Source organism: Dunckerocampus dactyliophorus, chromosome 3 (assembly GCF_027744805.1).
Source record: "Dunckerocampus dactyliophorus isolate RoL2022-P2 chromosome 3, RoL_Ddac_1.1, whole genome shotgun sequence".
NCBI lineage: Eukaryota > Metazoa > Chordata > Actinopteri > Syngnathiformes > Syngnathidae > Dunckerocampus > Dunckerocampus dactyliophorus.
The window spans coordinates 38,074,182-38,090,700 of NC_072821.1; positions in this window are offsets into that span (position 1 = coordinate 38,074,182).

A 16,519-nucleotide genomic window follows, 5' to 3' on the forward strand; every position below is an offset into this window, starting at 1 on the left:
AAGGACAAAATCGCAGGTACAAGCGGCCAAAATGAGTTTCCTGCGTCTCCCTCAGATATAGATTGAGAAGCTCCATCATCCGGGAGTGTCTCATCCGGGATTAAAGCCGCTGCTCCTCAACTTGGAGAGGAGGCTACTTGGGCATCTGGTCAGGACGCCTCCCTGGGGAGGTGTTCAGGGCACATTCGACCGGTAGGAGGCGTCCGGGAAGACCCAGGTCATGTTGGAGAGACAAGGTTTCTCAACTGGCCTGGATCCCCTTGGAGGAAGTGGACAAAGTAGCTGGGGAAAGGTTTCCATCCCTGGATAAACGGAAGATGGATGGATAAAATGTTTTGATACAGATGTAGTAATGACAGACAATTAGGCCCACACATCTGGCGGAAGAGGACACACAGTACTATTTGTGTGTGTGTGTGTGTGTGTGTGTGTGTGTGTGTGTGTGTGTGGTGATGCCATTGATAAGAGTGTCGGGGGGGTCTAGGGGACGGTCTGCCTCTTTAGTTAAGATGACATGATAGCAGTAATTGTTCCGGCCACTAATCACACTCCAGCAGGGCATGCTGTGTGTGCGTGTGTGTGTGCTTATCAGAAAGATGGATGATGAGGATGTTGACAGGGCGGCCTCCGCAACAGAGAGGCGGTTTCTGATTGGCCGGTGCTGCCGCCCATCACCACGCCGATGACATCAATCACAGTTTTCATCACAATTTCTTTTATTTCCACGCCTACACGACAGAAAAACTACACTCGCAGCTCCCACATTTGTAGCTGACTGACAGATCAATGACAGACATTTTAACATGTGTAGCAAAGCCTGTTTTTTTTGGTGCTAGGAACACATATCACATACTGTATATGTTAGAACATCCATCCATTTTCTATGCCGCTCATCCTCATTAGGGTCGCGGGGGTATATAGGGCACATATAGACAAACAACCATTCACACTCACGCTCATGAAATGGACAATTTACAGTCTAGCATGCATGTTTTTGGAATGTGGGAGGAAGCTGGAGTACCCGGAGAAAATCCACGCACACACGGGGAGAACATGCAAACTCCACACAGACATGCCCAAGGGAGATTCGAATCCAGGTCTTCCTGGTCTCCTGACTGTGTGACCAACATGCTAACCACTAATAGGTCATAGGCTGTATTTTCAGATGTGGAGCAAAGCCTCCACCGAATGGCAGGTGTAGTAGGCTGAGATCGGTGACGTATCAATAAGTATAGCATTATAATATGTCAGGATTACCGCATATTACAAATATATGGTTCTTATGGGAGTCACATGGGACCAAACCGCACCAGAGGGTAAAAAGTGTGGGTATGTATGCTAATCTGCTATTTTATACGCCATCTTGTGTCCCCATCTTAAAGCGTTCTTGTCATCCTATGGAGCAGGAGTGGCCAAGCTTTTTGACTCGCGGGCCACGTTGGGTTAAAAAATTTATCGGAGGGGCCACCTACGTATGTGTAGGTGGTCATCAAACAGAACGCCATGCTTGCTCACGGTGCAGCAAAACAAAAACACAACACATCCACAGCAAGTTAATGCATCACATACATCAACTACTACTCCCACGTGAGAGGTAAGGAAGAACGAAGCGCAAAACATAATGCATAACTTTAAACTGTTATTTCCAAATGACCGCAAGGCATGCTAGGTACTCCAGCGGCAACAACAATATGAACGATGAACAATAAAACAGTGGACATCGAGGGTACGATAACTCCTCCTTCTTTACTTCTCCGAAGACCTCCTCTGCATGTTTTGCAATCAAGGTGGCAAAATGTTGGGAGAAAGAGCACCAAAAGCTACCCAGCATGCCTTGCAGTAGGAATCTATGGGTGTTTCATGTTGGCGTGGGTATTGTGCATAGATATTTATTTGTATGCCCACATGGTGCAGCAGCCAGGTGACTTTGTGCGTCGTGTTGTGTTGTTTGGATGTTTTTTTGCACGAGCTCCAGGTTGCATCCGACTCCTTTGGCGACTCAAGTGTGTCACAACAGCACTGCAAGTCATGTTGCTGGCTACAGTTTCAATATTAAAGGATTAAAAAAAGGAATTCGGAAATGCCCAGCGGGCCGGATTAAGACGCTTGGCGGGCCGCAGTTTTCCCACCCCTAATACAGAGGTTAGAAGGAAACAAGGTTACATAGAGGAACCTAATCCTGGAGCAACTCTTCCAAAAAAAAAGGAGAGTCAGTGACTCTGAAGTTGACTCCAGCCAGCCAAACCCTGATGGGACCGCAAATGGTTTCTTAATAAAATCATCCTCCTTGCCGACTGCCTTTAAGGAGGGCCACAATCAGTGCGATGGCCAAAGGAGGCAGGCTTCTGGGGCTAAGAGCACACAAGTGCTGCTCTGGACACGGCGGCCATGGCTCTTTATGGCCTTGGCGGTCCATTCCATCAAGCTCTATTAGCTTAACGACTTTAGCAGCCATGAGCTCATCATGCGGACAGCGCAATCGCATTAGCGGCTTGATTGGTCAACGAGGACCTGCAGCTTTTCTCCACGGAGGAGGAGATACTTGGAGATAAAATGCAGCCCTAACAAGACGTCCCTCCAACATGATGGAAGTGTGTGTGTGTGTGTGTGTGTTAACGATGGTGGCATTAAGCCTGAAGCAGACAGTGATGGAAAACAGCCTCATCGACTGTTCTCGCATCGACTCGCCAGCCTGCTCGTTCCTTGCGCCCGCAGAAGTTTGTTCAACTCAGCTCGAACATCGATGACGCGCTCATTTTGAACGCGGAGCAGCGTTCTGTCACGACGACCGCAGCCATCTTGGTGCAGATATTAGTTCATATGAGCAGGACTCATTCTACGATGCTCGATAGCTTTTATATATTTACACTTGTGTGTCTTTGTATACGGTATATACACACACACATATGTCATAAAATATATCATATACAGTACACACACACGCACACACACACACACACACACACACTAAACACAGCGAAACACACTTGAACAGCTAAACATCAGGGCAATGTTGACATTAAAAAAAGGAATTTAATTTAAAAAAAGAAATGTAATCCTAATGACTTATTTGTATTAAATAACATATACTTTAAAAATAAATAATTTTGTAAAAAATAATAACTTTAACATGTAATAATGTAATGTTTTTGACACTTTACAATGTACTTTTCAAAATGAATTCAAATAAAATCAACATTTCAATCAAAATGTATTTGTTTTACATTAAAAAATGCTTTTAAATGCTAAACCATAATATCACTAAACATAAATAAATATAGAAAAAAATATTATAAAATCTATATTTAAATTAAAAAATATATTTTTATTCATCATATTTTATATTAATTCAAATAATTCACATATTTACCAACAGATTAGTTCAATTCAATTAATTTTAAATGTACTTAAAACAGTATCAACATAAAAAAATACATCTTAAAATATATTTTAAAAAATGCAAAATACATTTTTGAGGAGTATAAACTTTTAATTAAAATATAAAAATGTAAAATTTTAAATCTGCATTAAAATAAAATGTTGTCAACATAATAATAATAATAATAATAATAATAATAATAATAATAATAATAAAACCATTGTAAATTAAAAATGCAAAATAAAATGTCAAATACTTTTAACATTTCAACAAAAAACAGCATGTAATTTTACATGTTTAAGTATAGCAATATTTTTTAAAATTAAAAATAAATGGCATTTTACATTTTTCAATATTGAACATTTTTTAGGAAGAACAATGACATTTTTGAAAATATTTTTTCACTTTGAAATGTACTTTTACATATAAGTTCAACATATTTAAAAAAATGAATAATGAATTATTGAATATTTGAAAAGAATGTGCTGCAGAGCGTGAATGAAGTTTCTTTGTACAAACTGTAGTGAGTGACTGCTTGTACGGACTGTAGTGAGCGACTGTATGGACTGTAGTGAGTGACTGTATGGACTGTAGTGAGTGACTGCTTGTACGGACTGTAGTGAGTGACTGTTTGTATGGACTGTAGTGAGTGACTGTTTGTACGGACTGTAGTGAGTGACTGCTTGTACGGACTGTAGTGAGTGACTGTATGAGGTTTTCCAGGTGCTGTTATATGAATGCCAGATCAATAGTTGGCATTAGATTATGCTTGTCCTCTGAGGCGTTATTCATATTGCTTTGTAGCTCTTTTCATTGTGTAAAAGTCTTCAAGGTGTGTTTTTAATGCAAACACACCAGTGATGTCTGTGTGTGTTGATGTGTGTGTGTGTGCACGTACTGTAGCCAAGCACAAGTCAGTGAATGCAGCACGGCAATGTCAAGTGAAGCTCCCAGGGCGGACTAATAAATAACCAGCAGAGCTTCTCTTCTCCGCTTGGCTGCACGCTCATCATTTCCTCCTAGTACATAAATCCCGGGAGGTGCTCCGACGTGTGCTGGTCTACACAACTGTGTGTTTTCTCGTGTGCACTTTGTGCTGATGCGACTGTCCTCGACTCGTTTTTCTCATCAGGGTCCGCACTCGACGAGAACAACGCCCACAAACGTCCCCGATGCTTTGGACTCCTGAGCTACTGCTTCCGACCTCTATTGGCTTGCCCGTTGCACACTCACCCTCTTCCGTCCTCATGCACGCACCGGGTTCACCCGCGCCTCGCTCGCACCTGAACGCACAGCAGCAATATATCACAACGCGGCAAACAAACATCCAGCGCTCGGATGGTGGGCAAGTGAACCATGAAACCACCACATTAAAGGTCCCCTATTGCGCAAAAGTGACTTTTTAACGATGTTTTAACAGTAATACGTGTCCCTACAGCCTCTTTATGAGCGCCAAATGTCAGCTTTTCCACAATACCACGTCTGACGCAGCCTAGCTAGAGGAGCGCGCCCTGTGTGTGTGCCCACCCCTTTGTAAAAAAAAAAAAAAAAAAAAAAAAAGGCTTCGCTACACATCTTAAGCTGGAATAAAACAAAATATTTTATTATTTTTATTTTATATGATGTTATTATATTAATTAATATATATATCTTTAATATATAATAAATACACACATAACATAATAAATCAAAATAAAAAATAGAAAAAATACATTATAAATTAAATTTAAAAAAATATACATAATAAATAACAGTAATAAATATTTTATTTAGCTGTTTTTGTATTGTTGTATTTTTAACATGGCCTTGGTAAAATGGCCTTCATTTTTTAAAATGACAAATACTGAATATTTTTAAAATGTAACTAGCCAATAAAAAACAGGTAAAAAAACAACAAAAAAACAAAAATGTAGACACTTGTGCATTCTATTGCGTAGTGTTCTATTCTATTGAAGTGTCTCCAAACCTTTGACGGGTATTTTCACTCTTCACACTGACAGAGTGAAGCTTATTTGAAGGTTCCCTGTCATGCAAAAGTGACTTTTTAACGTTTTTGTAACAGTAATGTGTGTCCACCCGGCTTTGTAATAATAATAATAATTACAAAAAAAAAATCAGGCTTCGTGACACGTCTTAAAAAATGTCAAGACTAATTGTATGGAGCTTGGCCATGATTTGTTATTTCATTATTACTTAAAAAAAAGGAAAAAAAAACCCTCCTGCCCTACTCCTTAATGCTATGTTGCTGTATGTGATGTACGGTTGAAAAAAGAATCAAATATGGGACATTTTTATTGCCATGCATTGAGATTGAGACTGAGGCCCCTTTGGGAAAGAAAGGCATCAACAATTGAATCTTTTTTTGCTTCAGTCTTCACCTGTGTCCACCTCAGCATGCTAATCCATACCGTCAGCTCCCTCATCGGACCTCCCAGGTGTCCTCCCTGCCCTCCCTTTATCTCACTATTGACGCCTCTCAACCATGAGGATGTTTATTGACACATGATTGACTCGGATGCTAGTTGTTGTCATCACATGCATCAGTAAAGGCTGCTAGCATCAAGGCATACAGTATATCACATATGTACTAACATACTGTACATGTGTACGTCCGCCTGCTCATAAACACACTTGGCAGCAACACACGTTCTCCTTACCAACGTGCAACGTGATTAGCAGAAGTCACTTCAAGAAATTACCAAGTTGCACTGTGTCTATGTCATCAATTAATGGTTTTGGGGGTTTAAGGACCCCCAAAGGGAGGAATTATATGGTAGAATGACTCAGTAATGAATAACAATTAATAATAAACACTGCATCGACACAAAAGGTTTTATGATGGCCACAGTTTGACCCTGGAACTGATTATCTTCACTGATGTTAGATGTTCCATTGCACTACCAGTCAAAAGTTTGGAGACACTTTCTCATACAATAACAGGATAAAGTGTCTCCAAACGAATGTACGTTGTGATTATCAGAAGTCACTTCAAGAAACAACCATCTCTGTCATCAATAAATTGTTTTGGGGGTTTAGTGACCCCCAAAAGGGGAGAAGTATATAATAAAATGACTCTGTGTTGTATATTAATCAGTAATTAACACTGCCTGGATGCAAATTGTTTGATGGCCACGGTTTGACCCTAAAACAGGTTATTTCCACTGATGTTGGGTGTTCCATTGCACTACCAGTCAAAAGTTTTGAGACACTTTCTCATACAAGAACATGGTAAAGTGTCTCCAAACTTTTGGAGTCAAAATTCTAAAGTTTGGAGACACTTTCTCACACAATAACACGGTATAGTGTCTCCAAATGAACGTGCATTGTGAATATCAGAAGTCACTTCAAGAAATGACCAAGTTGTACTGTATGTATGCCATCATTCAATAATTTTGGGGGTTTAGGGACCACCAAAAGGGGAGAATTGTATGGTAGAATGACTGACTATTGAATAACTATTAATAATAAACACTGCCTGGAGACAAAAGGTTTTATGATGGCCACAGTTTGACCCTGGAACAGATTAATTATTATCTCCCCTGATGTTGGATGTTCCATTGCACGAGCAGTCAAAAGTTTGGAGACACTTTCTCATAAAATAACATGGCAACATGTCTCCAAACGTTTGACTGGCAGCGATTATATCGGCATACGTTCAGGTATGTTAACAAATGTGATGTCAAGCTACAACGCGCCGCGATGCCGCACACTCTCATGTCATCAGGCGTCTTTTAACGAGCGTTTTGTTGTCGGGGACGATGACGTGAAACTTTGTCCTCCGCTTCCTTGTCTCTCCTCCCCCGAACCGCGGCATCCAATCAAGGGCTTTGGGTGTAAAAGTCGATGAATTGTTTAAAGCGGGTCAAGAAGATTGGATCGGGCCTCAGCGTCTGGCGGGGGAGAGATAAGACCCGTTATCTGCGTCCCTCACCCCCGCCCTCACAAACCTGAGGGGCGGCAAAAAGACTGACATAGTTGACAGTTAACAATGGAAGTGGTATTAAACGTACGTCACGTGACACATGAACAGTTAAGAACATAATACAAGTAGTGCACCTAATGAACTCCTTAGACGGGGCTGGAAGACACGCCACCTTTAAACTGCAAGAATGGGATTTCAAGTTTAAAGCAACAATACGGAACAATTTTATTATTATTATTATTTTATTATTCTATCATTTTGAATTTGATTGCAGTGTCAGCGTTATTAAACTTATTTCACAAAACACGCAAGCAGCCAGGGAGGTGATGTACGCCTCATTTGCTCTCTCATGAGCTCTTTAAAGACGCTTTACGCGATGAAAAGCAAATCAGTTCACGCAAATTCCAGTGTATTAACCATATCATCAAGGCTGGAACGGTTAGCATCTTGGAGTAAATGAGCAAATCAGATGGAGTCAAGTCAAACAATTAGCCACTGCGAGCATAAAGCTAAAAAGAAATATCACAACATTTGGTGGGAAAGAATGAATGGAAATAACCAGCTTTGGGTTTTCTATATTAAATTAACAATATGTAACAATCTTTGATGCTAATGTCTTTTCTTACAGAGGAGAGTGGCAGCTATGTCGTTGCCGTGGTTACACAGGGTCGCCTCCCTTAGCGGGTCTATGTTGGCGGACCAGCCAGGACGCCTCTTGTGCAGTGTTAGCATTAGCATCAATGCTAATTTTCAGAGTTGTTTGTGTCGCTTTGCGATAAAATGATGGCCAGACATTTTTAAAATATATTACTGTAATGGTTATTGCATTTTTAAAATATATTTCATATTGTAATTACATTATTTTAATTATTTTTTTAATTGTTAACATGATGATCTAACATTTTTAAAAAATGTAAAATAATTTTTCTCACTCAAATTATCATTGTATTATTGTATGTACTTTATATTTTAATTATACGAGTTTATTCTGTTTTTCTCCTTATTTTCAACTGCAAATTTTGTTCATTTGTTACAGTAGAATTGGCGCAAACGTCACGAATTGAAACGACGGTGAGGCAATTTTTAAAATCTATTATGGTTTTATTACTCGCATGATTGAATTATTTTTATATTATTCATATTTTAATCATATTATTTAATTTTTAAAAATTACTTTTTATATAATTTCTTTACAGTAATTTTACATTTTTTGAAACAATAAAACTATTAAAATGATGATGAGACATTTACTATTTATTTATTTGGGTACCTGATTATTTTATTATTTGTTATATATTTCATATTTTATTTAATATTCTATTTTTATTAAATTAAATAATATTTGAATTATGTTTTTATATTTTGTTTATCATTAAACTGCAAAATTGAAATTTTATTACCGTAAAATTGGAACAAACGCGACAAACTGAAACAACGATGAGGCCATTTTTAATTGATTATGGTTTTATTGCTCTAACTTACTTAATCTTTAATATTATTTTTAAAATAATGATTTTAAGCAGCAAATTTACAAATGTTATCACAATAAAACTATTAAAATGATGAGACATATCCTTTATTTGTCAGTGTAATTATTATTGTATTATTTTTTTATATATTTCATATTTATGTCATATTAAATTCAATTTTAATTCTTATTATTTAGTAATATTAGAATGATACTGTGTGTTAAACATTTTATTTCAATATAATATAATGTCATTTTATTTGAATATTTGATGTTCATGATAGCATAAATAAGACACATATTCATTATATTGTACATTTTTTGTTTTTGTTTGAAAAAAAACAAACAACCAAATTGTTGTATTTTAAGAAAAAAAAGACGACAGCGACTTGGCACGTTTACAACTGTGGCGGAATTGAGGATAATTCCACTTCCTACCAGTAGGGGGAGCCCACATTGTTGCACAATGACGAGCATTCTTCTCCAAATGTGTCGTTTTTATAAAATGTTACTTCTAATAAAAAGATTGCTTTGAAAAATGCGTTTTTATTTATTCAGCTTGTCGGAAATCCTCCCTGACAAACCAAGCCATATACACTAGGTCCCCAACTTACGAACATCCGACTAGCGAACACTCGTGGATACGAACACAAGCCGACTGGTCTATATTTTATTTTATTTTGCCTTGTAGTCGCTCAATCAGTATTTATACAGCTACTGTACATGCTTGACCAGCAGAGGGCACTGTGACACTGCTAATGGGACCAACAGAGGAAGAGTTAGACGCTGGGGAGATACAGTGTAAAGCTAAATGGAAAGTTAAATTATCCAACCCGGACAGAGCGTGTGATTATTAAGTTGATGAAGAGTTAATAGGCCTGCTTAATTCTACACCACCCACAGAACACTACCTCTTTTAGAAGAGTCTAACCACCACCACCATTTGTCCTTTTTTTCAATATCTCCTCCTCCTCCTCCACAACGACGTATGCTTGACCACTCCTCTTCAAAGGTAAATAACATTTATCATTACGTATTATTATATCATTTTTATTATTGTTTTTATCCTGGTTTAATATTACTACTGCATCCAAACTCATATTTACATACATACACGTGTACTGTATATGTATACACGTACATGTAGTACCTATATCATTGCTAATATAAAATTTTTTTCGAGAACAATTCCACTTAAGAACGGTCGTCTGGAACCAATTGTGTTCGTAAGTTGGGGACTTCGTGTATTCATATCTCTGAATAGAAATTGTCCTATTTCTCCACTGAATTGCGTCTTTGAAGCAGATTAGCAGCTCACGAGGAGAACAAAAAAGAGACTAAGTCATATTTAAGGAGCCTGTCACTCCTCCGCCATCTTGTCGGGAGTGACAGTCAGAAATCCTTCCGTGTCCGCGTCACCGTCTTCCTCTTGGACGCTGGCAGCATTTTATTAGTGTCACTCCGTCCACGCCTTCACGTGAAGAAATGAGGACAAGCAATTACGCGTTTGTGCGTCCGTCATCGCCTTCCTGTCGCTTTATTTGCGTCTTTAACTGCAGCATGCCGATGATGTCATCAATATAATAGAATACTTTAACTGTGTCGGCTTTATGAGATCAGTGTGTCTTGCCTACAGTCAAGCATGGTGGCGGTGGCGTGCATGAGTGCTGCCGGCATAGGGAGGGGAGCTGTGGTTCCAACAAAACTAGAAACTTTTTCTGGCGTTTTGGTGAGAACATTGTGTCTCGTCTCCAGTCCAGGAAGTTGGTGATCATAGCGTTACGTTCCCGGGGTGGCACGAGTGCTTCTGGCCCCGGTAGCAGCACAGCTTTACGATCCACTGAAAATGGGTCAACACACGGCCATTATTGTCTAAATAGCTCGCAACACAAGTGAGTAGCAAGATAATTGCATTTTGCCTACATTCAAGCATGGTGGCGGTAGCATGCATGAGTGCTGCCAACACTGGGGCACTGCAGTTGCACTAACAAAACTCGAAACTGTCTCTGGTGTTTTGGTGAGACTATTGTGTCTTGTCTACAGTTCAGGAAGGTGGTGGCCGTAGTACCACGGTCCAGGGCTGTACGAGTGCTGCAGACACCGGTAGTGCATATTTACAATTTACTGAAAATGCGTCCACACGCAGCCATTACTGTCTAAATAGCTGGAAACACAAGTGAGATGCAAGAAAATTGTGTCTTACCTTCATTCAAGAATGGGGGCGGCAGCGGGCACAAATGCTGTCAGCACGGTGGAGCTGCGGTTCCAATAAAACTAGAAACCCTTTCTGGTATTTGGGTGAAAATATTGTGTCTTGTCTCCAGTCCAGGAAGGTGGGGGTCGCAGCGTCACGGTCCGGGGCTGCACGAGTGCTGCCGGGCCCGGCAGCAGTACATATTTACCATTTACTGAAAATGGATGAACACACAGCCATTACTGTCTAAATAGCTAATAATACTGTGTCTTGCCTACAGTCAAGTACACTGCCAGTAGCGCGCACGAGTGCTCCTGGCACTTTTTTTTTCTTTGTGTTAGTTTAACCGAGTATCCGCACATGAAACACACTTTGTTTATCGCTCTCGGAGGCTTCAATTGTGCGACAGAGTGCTGTAGTGTGTGTCAAGGATTCAGGCCAGGAAAAAAAAAAAAGAAAGCAGTGTAAAAAAGTGTGAGCACGGCAGTCGTGTACAACTGCAACATTTGGGCTAAAGGCTTTAAAGTCAAGACGGCGATGACTCATTGGGAAAAAGCAAACACGATGTGACAGTGGACGGGAGGTAGAAGTCTTCATGTGGACTAACAATCACTGCAAAGATGATTGCGTTAATCATTAAAAATAAATAGACAAGCTTTACGTCATAATAACATGTCAAAACAAATGAGTCATTTTGCTGGGCTGCTGGTTGGTTTTTTAAAGACAAACTGTGACAGCAGCTAATTATATACTACTACTATGTATGTACTGCATGTATACACAGTATACACAGTAGTACATGGTAGTAAAATATGTACAAATACACTGTATATATACACATATATGTATAAAAACTTCGTTAACAGATGAAACCTGCGCCAAGGCTTAAAGCATGGAAATGCAATGTGATACTACAAAGTACAAAGTACAAGGTGATCTGGTGAGCTCTCGTTGCATTTACACTGCTTACATGGGATTAGATCAGGAATAGATGTGGATTCAATTCAGTCTGACTCCTGACTCTGCATACACGTCATGGATTTCGTCCAGATCTGTTAAAAAATGGCTTCTTTTTTATTTGTTTGCTGAAGCAGAAACTGAAATAAATGAATAGAAAATGAACAGAAAATAGAAAATTTGTAATTTTTAAAAATATTACATACTGTATTACATATTATACCGGAAAGGCACTTGGTGATTTTACACCATAAATATTAGTCCTACATTTATTTTATCTACATATTTAGATTCCTTGAGCATGAAAACATACCATGGAACGGTTTCAATGATTTAGAGAATGCTAACATTAGTATGCTAACACCTAGCATAAAATCACTGTGTTTATATAAGTACTTACCTCTGAAAATGCTAAAAATGTTAGTATAAATATGTTAGCATGTTAACATGCTAACATTAACATGCTAATGTTAGCATGTTACCACCAAGCAGGTGTCTGCTTAAGTTTATATTCATGAAAAAATTGCAAAAAATGCTAGTATGGTCATGTTAGCGTGCTAGCAATGCTAACATTTGCATCCTCACATCTAGAATAATACAAGTAGTGTCTACCTATAGAAATGGGTAATAATGATACAATGCCAATGTTAGCATGCTAAAACCGAGCATGATAGTGCTAAGCGTTCATGTAAGTGTCTACACATGAAAATGGCTAAAAATGCTACTATGTTTATATCAGCATGTTAGCAATGCAAACATGCTATTGTTAGCATGCTGACACCTAGCATGATAGTGCTACGTGTTCATATACTGTATGTGTCTACCCATGAAAATAGCAAAAAATGCTAGTATGCTGTCGTTAACATGCCAGCAATGCTAACATGATCACATTAGCATGCTAACACCTAGCATGATAGCGCAATGTATCGGGAAGGTACACTGTACAAAATACATGTATGTATCTATACAGTATGCGTCTATACATAAATACGTGTGTGCATGTCTCAGATCAAGGGTACCCAAGTGTTACATTTTGGGTAAAATTTCAAACTGGTGGATAGACCTTGGTAATGTTATAAACACAAACTTCAAACATTGCAAAACACACACCCAACATACCAGAGCTTGAGACATCTTCCATTTCCCATAGCAACCCTCCCAAGTTCACTCTGTCTTAAATGTAAAGTACATAACTCGGAGTCCACTTTATGCTGATATCGCTGCATAGATTTGACTTTTGTTAGAAAAGTAACTTATATTTGAGAGAGTATCATAAAGTAAATAAAAACAAGTGACAAATCTAGATCTTGATGTAAGATCTGAAAATATGGCAAAAATCAAATGCGGACACCGAGTTATGTATATTACATCTTCCATAGTGACACAAACTTTCTTGCCATTCTGTAATCTGTGAACACATTACAACACGGGGTGCTGAGGAACGATCGCTTCTGGGTTATGTACGGAGCAATTTATCACAAACACACTAGAATCTATTTGGTTCGGATAAATATCAACGACATATAATATGACGGATAAAAGTAAGTAAAATCCGACCAGTAATGGTGACTAATTTTGCCCACTTCGCATGGTTTTTTCGCCGCTTTGTGCACGTACATAACAAGGACACGAACGGCTACCTACGAGAGGTCAAAACAACGGCTGTCAAAACGAGTTACACTGCTCGATAAACACAAAATTTGTAACTCACCCGACGAAAAAAAATCATTTCAATGTGCATAAAGATCTTCTCAAATATATATAAAAATGAAAAAATCGTACCTTAGACTTGACAATGGTTGTTAAACCGCCGATTGCTCGTCTAATTCAATGATACTGCTTCTCCGAAATCGTGACTGAACATACATAACGCTGACACAAAATGGCGGACACGACGACACATTCCCCTGCTGAACGCGTATTTGGCGAAGAAACCGGCGGAAGGACACAAGTTTTGTTTGGCCCAAGAAGGCACTTTTTATTTTCTAATTCAATATTCACTAGCAATACGCAATTTACGCTGTGAGCTCCAAGTGTACGTACATAACGGGCCGGACACGAAATTTGGGTGTGTTAGACTTTTGTTCAAATAATCTTATTTTACTCTTTTATACACAAACAATCATTTTAGTTGCAGAGTTGAGTAATTATTCCATGAATATATACCATCGTAATCATCATGGGGTTTGTTTTTCCATGGAATTATGTTCTTCAAAATTTTCATCGGCAGGCGGACACGAAGGTAATGTACTTTTCACTAATGATTACATGACAGTTATTTTTTTTACACTGAGAATATTTGAATAAAACACATTAGAAACCAATTCCAGACATCATTCTTTAATTCTAAGTAGAAATCATAACAGAATTATCAGAGAAAATATTGTTCATTTCACAACAAAAGTAGACATGCTTTACATGTAACATTTTTTACAACATAGCGGTGCTAGCGCAAAATAAAAACATGAACAGGCTTTTTATGGTTTGGTAAGCTTCCTCACTCTATAAACGTCAGAGTGATAGGGATAGTACACATTGTTAGAACAACTATTTCAAATTGTTGTTTCAAACTACTCAAGTCAAGTTAAGACAGCAAAGGGTACCCTTGATCTGAGCCATGCACATATATGTATCTATACAGTATGTGTCTATACATAAATACATATATGTATCTATACAGTATGTGTCTATACATAAATACATATACAGTCAAACCTGTCTTAGCGGCCACCTTTATAGAAGGGCCACCTGCCTATAGCAGCCACTGAAAAATCCCCCCCAGCAAATTTACATCTTATAGACCCTGTGTATAGCAGTCACCTGTCCAACACGGCCAGCGGCCACCCATTTTGTCTCCCTTGGTCAATATCTGACTGCATATAGCGGCCAAATTACCAACTCAAGTAAAAGCTTCATGCACAAAAAAGTTTTGTTTTTCAATCAATGAAGGCGTCGTGTGTAGACTTTAATTACTGAGTCCTAGCTCAGTCACAATCATTCACAAGATCCACACAAACTGTCAGTTGTTCCACATAAAAAAAACGTCTTCTTTTGAGCTTGCTATTTCCTGGTCAAACATGTAACTTTAAGAGCATTTGCACCAAAACATTACCGCAAAGTAGGCTGGGAACAGGACGTGCTCCCAGCGACGTTACAATAAAAAAAAAAAACATACAGTATGCTAGCATGCATGCGGCAGAGGGAGCAAAACTGAGTTCGGTTGTACTTAACTTAAGTATTTTATCAGTTATCAGTTATTATTAAGCCTCTAGCTTCCTTTTAGTAAGTAAAAACCTTGGCTATGATTGCACTACATTGTCATGTAGACCTACAAAGTACACTTGGAAGAACAAGAGGTGAATAAATGTATTGCAACTGATGTGAAACTGATGAGGGGTAGGATTAAATAAGCTTTGCTTCTTCCTACTCCTTTTTGGACATGCAAAATTGTGAATTGTACTATGTGATGTACTATTGTTTGACTCATGCATGTTCAGGATTAAAACCATGAACCATGATAATAACAAGCCTAGTAGTGCTGTACAACTTTTATCAGCAGTCCGCAGTGCCCTCTACTGGTCAACATTATTATTAATTTTTTTTCCCCTTTTTTCCTCTATTGGTCAACATTCAAACTGGACGCCAACCTGTCTATAGAGGCCACCTGTCTATAGTGGCCACTTTTGCAGACTCCCTCTAGTGGCCGCTATAGACAAGTTTGACTGTATGTATCTATACAGTTTGTGTTTATACATAAATACATGTATGTATCTATACAGTATGTGTCTATACATAAATACATGCATGTATCTATACAGTATGTGTCTATACATAAATACATATATGTATCTATACAGTATGTGTTTATACATAAATACATGTATGTATCTATATAGTATGTGTCTATACATAAATACATATATGTATCTATACAGTATGTGTTTATACATAAATACATGTATGTATCTATATAGTATGTGTCTATACATAAATACATGTATGTATCTATACAGTATGTGTCTATACATAAATACATGTATGTATCTATACAGTATGTGTCTATACATAAATACATGTATGTATCTACACAGTATGTGTCTATACATAAATACATGTATGTATCTACACAGTATGTGTCTATACATAAATACTTGCATGTATCTACACAGTATGTGTCTATACATAAATACATGCATGCATCTATAGAGTATGCATCTATACAGAAATACATGCATGTATCTATACAGTGTGTATCTATACAGAAAAGGTCCTTGGTGGAGGTAATGACACACAATCAGCTAATTAGCGCGTCTAATAGAGTTGCCATTTCCTCGGTGGAAAGGAAGCAAAGAAACAAAGTTAACGAGCTTTCGTCAGCAGAAGACGATGACACACTCTGACGTGTTTGGGCGATCCCAAAAAGCAGTTTTAACGTGTCAAATGAGCAATTAAGGCGCTAACGTCAGGTAGCTGATAGCTAATTAGCCTAAAGAACAACAACAGCGAGGCGGCGAGGAGGCATGAAGACTTTTGGACAAAGACGGAGGAGCCCAGTGAGACGTCGCTGCGTCCTATCTCTGATCTCACGCAGCAATTTCC